The sequence below is a fragment of the Mustela nigripes genome, chromosome 6 (genome assembly GCF_022355385.1).
Source record: "Mustela nigripes isolate SB6536 chromosome 6, MUSNIG.SB6536, whole genome shotgun sequence".
In the NCBI taxonomy this organism is placed as follows: Eukaryota; Metazoa; Chordata; class Mammalia; order Carnivora; family Mustelidae; genus Mustela; species Mustela nigripes.
In genome coordinates, this window is record NC_081562.1 from 60,195,759 (window position 1) to 60,207,992 (window position 12,234).

Consider the following 12,234-nt stretch of genomic DNA (forward strand, 5'->3'; position numbering starts at 1 on the left):
TCCAATGGAATGAAATAAACCTACTTGAGAGATACTGTACATCTATCTAACTTAATTTCATGTGAAGAACAGCTTTATAGAAAACACTGTATGTCTTTTGGAGTATAAATGTGAAGCAATCAAAATCACTTTTAATTAAAGCTCTTTTTTCAGTTCACTAAGGAATACTGAGAGAATGCCAAACTATATTAATGTACTCCATTATGACTTTGACTATATTTTACAACTTGAAAAATTTTCATTTTTATGGTACCATCAGCTTGCTACTTAATAGAAAATGTTTTATTGACATTTATGTTCTTTACCTAATGATGTGTATTTAAATGATGGCTGCCATCTTCATTAGAAGTGACTGTTGAAAAAGTAATAAGAGAATAGGGAGACCTGTCTCATTTTAATTGTACAAACTGAGAATATAACCTTGGGCTAAATATTTTAGCAATTTAGCTACAGGGTTTAATTAGAAATAACACGGAGGTCCAACATTATATGATTTTTATTATGATTTATTATTTTATTACCATATATATACATATTCTATTTCCTATTCTTTAAAATAAATGTACTAATTAATTATTTTATGTGTTATTTTTTATACAAATTCCTTAATGCTGTCATTGATCATTAGAAAAATATCAGACTGGAGATAATAGAATCCATATCAAAGATACAATACACAAATATGTCCAGTGTTGATGAGTTCATACAAGTGTAAATCATTTAGATTCGACCATTATACTCACTCCAAACAATTGGTTAATTGGAATTTTTATTTGCACCAATCAGACTAATAAGAAAATATTTTATTCCAATCATCATTTTGTTCCATGTCAATTTACAATTTGTGATTTTTTTGTTCTTAGATATTATTAAGCACTATGTTGTTACATAAAAATTTGTCAGAGAAGTTTCTATTATCTAGAATAAAGAATCTGATGAACAAACATATTAAATAAATGAAAGATAATATATTATCCAAGTTTTACGTCTAAGTCTAGCAATATCACATAGGTTAAGTTACTTTTCAGGTGAAGAATAATCTACCCTTTTACTGTAAATATTGACTTAGATATTATAATATACTGACAAGGAAACGAATAATATTTACTTCTAAAAACTTACTACTTAAACTCATTTCATCTTATTGAAGAAATTTATTAGTTTTCCCTGCATAATTCCAAATTGGAATCCATATTATTTCTTCCAATATAATTATGAGTTTATTATTCTCTTCTGGACTACATATCTCCCTTGTATATAATGCCATTGTTGCATTAATATATTGCCTTGTACTTGTTTGTTTTTTTTTTAATTTTTGTGAAGCCTACTTCAAGATGGCCTCATTGGTCCTCACCTCCTGTGTAACCCAATCCCCTATCAAATCATGGTAATTCTTGTGTGAAAAAATGAATATAAAGTAAATGATGGCATTTGATATCCTAGGCTGGTTCATAAATACCAAGCAGCTTCTGCACTGTTTTCTTGAATTACTTGCTTTGGAAGAAACCAACTATCATGCCATGAGGAAACACAAACAGCCTAATAGAGAAGTCTAGGAGGAGAGAAACTAAAGCTTCCAGACAATAGCTATCACCAACTCTTCAAGCCTTGGGAATGGGCCCTGTTAGTCACCTTAGCCAACATCTGACTGATCTCATGAGACACCCCATGTCAAAATCACCTAGCCACTCCTGATTTACTGAAGCACAGAAACTTTAATATATAGTACATGAGAATTGCTATTTTAAATCATCATATTTTTGGAGCTAAGTGTTAAACAGTTACATATAACTAATGCAGTATTTTACTCTCTATAGTAAGTTTCTTAGATATATAATTATTTCTTGGATATGTGATTATTTTTCCTCCATCTATATAGCAATACTTAGCACAGAGCTTGTCACAAAGGGGAAGCTCAATTAATGTTGGTTGAATTCAAATGAACAAATTTAAATGTGATCCTTCTGTGGATGTCATTGTCTGAAAGGAGCTTAAAAAGCATGAACATCTATTATTCAAATATTGGAAGAATGAAATGCTCAACTGGGCCAAAAAACACAATATATTATTTTAGTCAAATATAATATTAAATAACTTGATGCAGCAGGGCAAGTCATCTAGTCACTCTGAATAAACTTGGCTAACATCCCAGCAATCTGAGATAGAAATGTTCACTCAAAATTAGATATTTCCTAAGAACCATCTCAAATCTTTAAATGGTCAAGGAATTTAACTTGTAATACCAATGCTTTAACTTCTTCAGTTTCATGTGTTTTTCCTATGTTTCTATAACACAGTTGTGGATGGATCTCAACTTTACAGGTGCAATAACAGAAACAGAACTACCCCCACTCGGTCCAAGAAAGAAAACAAAACAAAAAACAGTTTGCTAAGATCACTTTAGTTCTCTCTAATGTGGTGCTTGAATATACAAGATCAAATCCTAGGCTTTTGCCTCAGAGCTAAGGCTTGAATTAATTCTGCTCAGCTGTCAACTATTTTTATGCATCATTAGATCCTCAGAAAACTGGATTGATTGAATTTCACTGGCCAATAACACCTCTCCATTAATTGTAGTTTTAGAATACTTTCTTGTCTTTTATTGAGAAATATTATAAGAATTAGTGATATGTAGTATATTTCTGATTTAAATATATTTTTGGATAGAGAACTTTATGAAAGTATCTCAATTTATCAGAAATGATTATAGATACAAACAATTCACTATGGATCAAAAGAAAAAGAAACAAAAGAATTTTGCTAGGTTTAGGTAGAAACAATTTGAAAAAAAAACAAATCAAAAACAAAAAAAAATAAAAAGAAGAAGAAGAAAAAGATAAAGAAAAGTGAACCAGGACCAGGATTAAACTTAGCGTCTGAACATTATTATAGAAAATTTTTGAAAAGGCTTTATTAATAGACTAACAAAAAATATATGGGATTTAATACACAAATACCTAACATATCACCTATATTTTTATCAATTTTGGAAATCACACAAACATTTCATCTCTAATGTTGTTTGGCTCTCAACAGATCATTTTGTTGTCTTTCTAAATGCTCGTGTTATAAAATGATTCTGAGTATCTTTACAAAGAGATCCTTACACTTCAGTGAACTCTACTAAGACATGTCGGTGTCCTGATGCTCTGGTAAAAACAAGCCCAGATTAGGTACAAATATAATCAATGGTGTAACATGGAACAACCTACCTGAGTCAACTTTACATAAATTTGCCATTGATTTGCGGATTTACTAATTAAAGTTTTTCATTTTGAGCATGTCTGAAGCCTTTTTTACAAATTAAATTTTGTCCATTTGATAGTATAATTTGATTATTTCAAGATCAATATAAATAGGAATAAAGTAATAAAGTAATGGTTTCTGTGAAGGAGCAATTTGCTTAATGTCTGTACAGTAAGAAAGACCACAGGGGCAATGCTATAAAAGCAAAACAACTCACCAATTCGCTTTATTGACTATAAGTAGATGTGATCATGGTAAGACAAGAATAAAAATAAAAATAAAGAGAATATTATACTGAGAAATTAATTAAATTTGAAAAAAGGAAAAGCTGACTCAGTACATAATCCATATTAGGAAAAGTACCTAACACTCTAAAACCAGCTTTTTTATCTTTGCTATTTTCAAAGATGCCATCATCTTTCTTGCCTTTTCTCAGCCATCATAAAGAATGATAAATTGTCTGAAAGACGTTCTTTGAAATTGAATATACAAGCAATCTTTTCTTTTGGTCTTTTTATTGTTCAGGTGACAATATATAAACTCACTTGTGAACAACTCGGCCAATTAAGGAATTAACTCCTATCTCTGAGACATTTTCCCCATCAAGTATATTTTGATTTAAAAAAGAATAATCTTTGTGCTTTGTACTGTCTTATTCTTTGGAATAGATAAATATAGGCCTAAAGTCATGTTGTTTTTTTCCTTTCTCACTCATATTTTTATTTTTAGGACATTTTCTGTTCCTTATTTTCTTGGTCGGGGATATAGCTGAACCCATTATTCGATATCTTTGATGATTTCTTTGTGAAAGCCGCTAGTTGTCTGCTCTAATTAGCTTTGTCAGCTACCTTCAACTTCAATGCTATGTTTATTTATTTTATAATTATTGTGTTTATTTTTTTTTATTTAGTATCTGTCATTTTCCCATTATAATGTCAAATACATGAGACAAGAAGTCTTGTCCCAAAGCTTACCAGTGTCAACCTCACAGTAGGAGCTTGAGAAATATTTCTGGAGTAAATGAATTCATTAATAGACAGAGAGGTTGACAAAAATCAATTTAAAATATATAGTAGTACAATGATTAATGTTAGAGTATTGGCAATACTAACAATCTCCAGAATGGCTGACAGTGGTACAAGCCATCATGTATAATGTTTGATATTTACATCCTTGCCAAACTGTTCATCAGAAACTCAACTCATATCAAGAACACAAAAGTGACTTTCAGGAGCTAGTATAATTTTGGGTAGTCTCAGCCCAGAGGCATTTCCTGTTCCAAGTTAACCCCTTGGAAAAGGGAGAAATAACGCATTGACAGTAAATATAACAGATTGGACTGCCCTTGTTTTATTTATTTTCCAAGTATATAGTTGAAATTTATCTATCAGATGAGAATTATCATCTGATCTCATTTTTTAAAATGGAGAAGTGAGGTCTCCAGGGTCCATAAGAAAGCAAGTGGTCATCCAGGAGCTTGAATGTGCTCTTGTTGAATCCCAGTGCTGCATACGGTATTGAGCAGTGTTTTTTACTTGAACATAAGAGATATGAAAGATGTCTGAGAACAATGGAAACTGAACAGTATACATATTTGTTTTCATACAAACCATGTAGCTTTGAAAAAAAAAGTATCAAATGGGGCACCTGGATGGCTCAGTGGGTTAAGCTGCTGCCTTCGGCTCAGGCCATGATCTCAGGGTCCTGGGATCGTGTGGAGAGCCATGAAATAGATGCAAGGAGTCACGTATGCGGAGGTGCCCGGGGATTGAGGAAGCGAGACTGATTGGCTGGCTGCAAGCATGGGTGAGCCCGTGCTCGCAGCGTGATCAGGGAGAGGGGCGTGGACTAGATCTGTGATTGGCCGAGGTAAAGGATATAAAGCGGAGAGACTGTCGGGACGGGAGAAAACTAATAAAGAAGCTTGCCACCCATCACGTTTGCGGGTCGTTCTTGCCGGCGAGAGCGACAGGATCGAGTCCCACATTGGGCTCTCTGCTCAGCGGGGAGCCTGCTTCCCTCTCTCTATCTCTCTGCCTGCCTCTCCGTCTACTTGTGATCTCTCTCTGTCAAATAAATAAATAAAATATTTTTTAAAAATAAAAAATTAAAAATTAAAAAATTTTCAAAAAGAAAAAAGTATCAAAGATTTATAGGATAAAGTGATTTGTTTAGAGATATAAAGTATTTTTATACATTTGAGAGAGGATAGAAGGAAGCAGAAGACATTAATCACAAAACAAAATGTAGTAAATTATTTTAATATAATGAAAATAATTACTGTATTTTAAAATAAAATGAAATAAATAAAAATTCAGATATTTGAACTTATTAATTTATTAAGGAATTATAAACCTATTTCTAAGATATATGTTTAATATATCCTCATATTGCCCTTTTAATATGGCAAATTAAGATATGGATTTGTTTACAAATATGAAACATATTTTGTTTTTAATATGGAGTAACATTAGGATAAATGAAAAATACACTTTTTCCTGTCTTTTACTTTTTCTCAGTCCTGATCCTAAATTCTTGCTTTCTGGTATTTTGAAAATAAGAATAACATAATTAATAATATAATACATAAAATATTAGAAACCTACTCTGCAAATCCATATATAACACATTTGTGTAGATAGGATTAAACATGTATAGGTTTAGTCAAGAATGTAAGCTAAGAGTAGTACTTAATGGTTAAAATATCTCTACTCAATATCTTTTATGAGTGATTCAAGAACAGAAACTTAATCTTATTTTGGAATTTAAAAAGTAAAATATAATACTTTTAAGTATTTAAGATTTTTTAAAGATTATTTATTTATTCGAGTGAGAGAGAGAAAGAGAGGATGGGAGTGGGGTAGGGGTGCAGAGGGAGAAGCAGACTCACTGTTGAGCAGGGAGCCCAATGCAGGGCTCAATCCTAGGACCCCAAGATCATGAACTGAGCAGAAGGCAGCCACTTAATCAACTGAGCTACCAAGGCACCCCAAGTATTTAAGTTTTTATTTACATATAATTTATACTTATATAGTCTCAAAATAACCTAAAATCTCTAAAACTCTTAAGAATTCATAAAAGAGCCTCTCAGCTTTTTGAGAAACTGGCAAGTATTGGGGAAGTTATATTCAGGCAGGAAGTTGCTTTCCAGTATTTTCAAATCAAAACACACAAAACATCATTTTTTTCCCCATTGAGACAAAAGTCAAATAAAGCAATCCTCTCAGTCTCAAAAATACATAATGGGGCTACAAATTAACAGTCACAGCAAATAAACAGTGGGAGGTACCTACTAACAAGAATTTAATAAACATGTGTTAGTTCATTTAGCAAACTTTTCAATCACTGAGGTTTTAGAGTCACAGACCGTGAATACAATGAGAGAAACCTGCAGGCATAGAATGGGGCAAACGATTATCATGTGGGGGTCCACATGAATTCTCACAATGTATGCTTAATATTATCAACATCTTTTCCCTTTTATCCACCCTCTACCCATTTCACACACCCTCTAAGATAGGAAAGACAAAGTTGCCGAGGTTTGGGATTGTAATAAAATGACTGACAGTGGATATTAGAAGAGGCACAATACTCCCTAATTGGGCTAACTAAGACAGTGTTGAATATGTTACTACTTGGAGGTCTCCTGTCAGATTAGGAATGTAGGACAGGGAAGAGATGAGATAAAAGGGTAAAGTAATAGAATAAGAATAGGGCATCTGGATTGAAGGAAAATTGATTTGTAGCAGAAACAAGAACCTTCCGGGGAATTTCTAAAGTCAAGAGGCTCAGTGATAATAGGTGGTTACAAATCTGTTCTAGTGAACAGTTAACAAGAGCACCTAAAATATCTGAATGAGATTTAAAATGAAAATATTAGAATTTTTATTGCTTTGGGGCTCCTTCCAATATAACTTTGTTCCTAGGCAGTGAATCACTGCTTTGTCAAGCAATAGACAAATAGCAAAACTATCACAATTACTCAGGAAATACTGAAAGAGGTCCTGTTTTGGAAAGAGAGATGATGAATTTAGTCTTGATATTTGAATTTGGGAACCCTTTCAAATATCAAAGAGGAGATTTCATGTATGCTAAATATACCAGCCTGGAGCTCAGAAGAGGTGTCTGGAGGGAAAAACAACAAACAGATCTATCAATAAGACTTTGGACCAAGAGAAAATTTTTCCCAAACCCACCTCATGGTAGCAATGCACAATCTTTACAAAACTGATATGTAACAAGAAATACTTCATTGTTTCCTGAATTATGCTTGTGCTATGGTTATCCTTAATCATTATATACAAACCTCAATTAAAGCCTGTGATATGAAACAACCTTTAGAAAATGAAGAAGTGATACATTGCATAAGCAAAGTTAAAAAAAAAAAAAAAAGAAAGGAGAACAGAGCTGTGGAATTTGATACAAAAAATATACACTGAGAATTGAAGAAAAATAAATTTAAGACAAAAAGTAATCATGGCAATCTAAGGTTCTAATTATCCTCAAAAATCTTTAAGATAAAGCTACACCCTGGGCTTTACACAATGTACAGGACTAAATACAGAAATTGTTTCATATTTTTAAAAGGATTAATAGAAAATTCACAAATACATGGAAATTATACAGCATACTCCTGAACAACCAATGGGTCAAGGAAGAAATTAAAAGGGAAATCAAAAAAATATGTTGAAATAAATGAAAATAAAAACACAACATGCCCAACTTTATAAAATGCAGCAAAAAGGGGAAAAAAAGAAGTTTAAAGCAATGAACATCTACATTAAAAACTAAGCACAGGGGTGCTTGGGTGGCTCAGTGGGTTAAAGCCTCTGCCTTCAGCTCAGGTCATGATTCCAGGGTCCTGGGATCGAGTCCCCTGCATTGGGCTCTCTGCTTAACAGGGAGCCTGCTTCCTCCTCTCTCTTTCCCTCTGCCTGCCTCTCTGCCTACTTGTGATCTCTGTCAAATAAATACATTTTTAAAAAATCTTAAAAACAAAAAGCACAATCTCGAATAAATGACATAGATTTACACCTTAAGGAACAAGAAGAACAAAATAAGGCTCAAGTTAGCAAAGCAAGGAAATAAAAAACATTAGATCAGAAAAAATTAAATGGAATATAGAAAAACAACAGAAACAATCAATGAAACTAAAATTTGGGAAGTTTTTTGAAAAGATAAGCAAAAGATAAACAAGCCCTTAGCTAGAGTAAGAAAAGTAGAAGATTCAGATAAAAGCAGAAGTAAAAGAGGAAGCATTATAATGAGTATCTCAGAAAAAAAAGACTAATTGTAAATAAGTACATGGTAATAAATTGTGATAACCTAGAAGAAATGGATAAATTCCGAGAAAAATACAACCTACCAAGCGTGAGTTATGAAGAAATAGAGCACTTGAACAGAACGTAATGAATCAAAATTTTGAATCAGTAGATCAAACACCTTCTAACAACAAAAGCCCAGGACCAGATGGCTTCACTGGTGAAATCTCTTAGGCGTCTAAAGAAATATTAACTACAATCCTTATTAAACTGTTCCAAAAAATAAAATAGAGAACACTTCCATATCATACACTATACACAACAATCAACTTAAAGTGAATTAAATATTTAAAAGTAAGAGTTTAAACTGTAAAACTCCTAGAAGAAAATAGGGGGAATAACTTCATGACATTGAGCTTAGCCATGATTTCTTGGATATGACACCAAAAGCCCAAGCAACAAAAGCAAAATTTTATAGATGAGACTATTTCAAATTTAAAAGTCTTCTGCACAACAAAGGGAACCATCAAAAGATGATAAAGCCACCTGCAGAGGGAGAAAATGTTTTCCAAACATGTATCTAATAAAGCATTAATATCCAAATTATATTAGGAGTATATAAACAAAAAACACAATAATTTAAAAATGGGCAAAAAGCTTGAATAGACATTTATCCAAAAATATACAAATGGCCAACATGTACATGCAAAGATGCTTTACATCACTAATCATCAGGGAAATGCAAATCAAAACGATGATGAGAGATCATATTATACCTGTTAGGATGGCTATTATTAAAAAAACAAAAGACAGAAAGTGTCAGTGACGATGTGGAGAAATTAGAACCCTTGTACACTATTGGTGAGAATGCATAACGGTAGAGTTGCTATGGAAAACAGCATGGTGGTTTATTAAAAAATTAAAAATAAAGTTTACCATATGATCCAACAATCTCGCTTCTTGTTCTATATCCAAAAGAACTGAAATCAGGATCTCAAAGAGATACGTGAACTACCGTGTTCATTGTAGCATTATTCACAGTAGACAAGATATGGAAAAAACCCAAATGTCTATTGACAGATAAAAGAATAAAGAAAATGTGATGTTTACATAGATGATAGGTTTTGATAAGTATCTGTGTCTATATATAATGGAAGATAGTAGGGCCTGTCTCATGTATATAATGGAAGACATTATGCTAAGGGAAATAAGCCAGCCATAGAAGGACTGATAATGCATGATCCTCCTTATATGAAGTGCCTAGTATAGTCAAACTTATAGAAAAAGACAGGTGTTTACCAGGGCCTGGGTGGGAGTTGGGGAGAATGGAGAGTTGCAGTTCAAAGGATATTAAAATTTCACTTATACCAGATGAGTAATTCTAGAAATCTGCTGTACAGCATTGCACCTTTAATAGTAGATCTCTTTAAGAGAGTAGATCTCATGCCATGTGTTATCACACTAAAAATATAAAAATAAATTTGTGAAAAGGAGGGAAACACAACCTAGATACAAGGGAAAGACTTAGAAGGGCACGGAGAAGTCAAAGTGTGAACCCAGTGAAAGTGTGTGACCTGTAAAGAAACAGCTGCTCCTGGTGGAAGCCGGGATTGTAGAGCAAGAACAGCCAAGAAAGGCAACAGAAGTTGCCAATCAATTAGTTAAAATATTATTTCATTAACATCAACTGTCACTTTCTAAGTCTTCCAGCTCTGGAAGGGAGTTCTTGCTTCCAAGAATCTCGAGGGCTAGAATACTGACTGGTAGGTAATTCTTGGATGCAAGGATTAATGCATGAACACACACACAGATAGAAAGAGAGATAGAAATTACATTCCTTCACTCCTGCTGTAGATCACTGTGAAATGTGTTCACGTAGTGGAAGGGTCCATGTTCGAAAGAGACCAGCAGAAAGAAGACATCCTATGAGGAAGAGCATACGAAAACCACATTAGTATATAGTCTTAAATAGGACATATATTGCTGGTGGCTCATAATTCACTATTGATTTTAAGAGACTGGCGTACCGAAAGCTACAACTGAACTATAAACTCTGGCAATGGTGAGGGAGCCATTGACTAAACCCTTCCTCTCAAATGGCTGTTGCTGATTTGTGAATTGAGCTGCTGTCTATGTTCAAGCCGCATTTGATTTCTTTTCTTATTGTGTCTGCATTCTGCTGAAGACATAGGGTGCCAGTGGAGAATTAATCATATATTCTGATACATAACATTGAAACTTTTATTTTTTAATTAAAATTCAAGTAGCTAAAAGTGGATACAGTAGACAGTTGGAGAGCCTATTTGGCAGGAGCTATGTTGGAAGAAAAAAAAGAGAGAAACAATTTCTTTACATGACTGCTTTGGATCTCTCTTCTCTCAGCCCTTCCTGGTGCATAAAGTGAAACTTTACCCCAAATGCATACTATTTGGAAACAGAATAAGCTTTTTTTGTTGATGGGTACAATGGAAAATGCATAATTCAACCTTCTCAATTTGGATGACTTTGGTAATTTGCATTCATCTGTTTAAAGAGAGATGTCTTTGGAGACTTCCTATTTTTACATAAAAATTACACTCAGCATCTCCCAGCCTCTTTTGTTCACTAAAATTAGATTTGCTCACTTATACAATTCAGAGGGCCTAATTTGTTCAGAGGGAAGTTACATGCTATTTACAGCATGCCCTCTTCTCACCTACCTCCTTCAAAAATTACATATATATGTATGAATTGCGGGCCCCCTCCCCCATCAGTGCACATGCTCTCGTGATTCATGGAGTGCACTCCTGTGGGTGAAAGGCCACCTCTCTATTACAAACCAGAAAAGAAAAATTGGCAAAAAAAGGTAAGGTTTGCAAGTGCCAAGGGATTTGTGAGAGTAATTACCCTGGCCTTCAATATTAATGAGCAGTTAGAGAACCATCCATGAAGCAGATCACTGAACCTCCAGCTTCAACAGTTCTAGTCCTGTGGCTTTGCCAGTCCTGGAGTTCTAGCCCTACACACATGCTGAAAAGCTCAGAGGTTGCTGTGGTTATTATGGCTATAATTCAATCTCCTTTCCATTGGGTGTGCAACCCCACACTAATTTGGAAAAGTATCAGCAGAGTAGTCCCAGAGAAAAGAGTACCCTGGTGTGATGGCAAAGGGTCCTATCATGAGACAATGAAAAGTCAAGAGCACATAAACATTTAAGTATATTTTTTTTGAAGGATGAGTATAAAACTGCTGTGATCTCTAGCCTTTAAACAAATGCATCGTATGGTAAAATGAAAAGAGCGAGAGATTTAAAGTTATACATATATCCATCTTTGTCCGTTCACAAGGTGAGTGCCCATGCAATCTAGTTAAACCCTTCTGAGCCTCAGTTGTCTAATTATGGAATAGGATGACAGTATGGACCCCATAGCATTTCTGAAAGTCCTGTTGTCAAACTGGCAAGGCTACCTTCATGGATATGATCTCTGCAAGAACAGAGGACCCTGCGCTCAGAAAGGCCCACTTTAAATTTTTTAATGAAGCCCCTTATTTTCATTTTGTACTGGGTCCCACAAGCTCTATAGCTTGTGCTGCAAATTAAGAAATCATCTGGCCCAGTGATTGCCATATGTTACATACTCAGTATATGCTAGTCGTCTCTTCCTCCTCCTTCACTTAAACATGCAGAGTCAAGGGCAGTCAGTATCTCGTACTTCATACTGCTTCCCACACACCCTTAGGCTCTAGA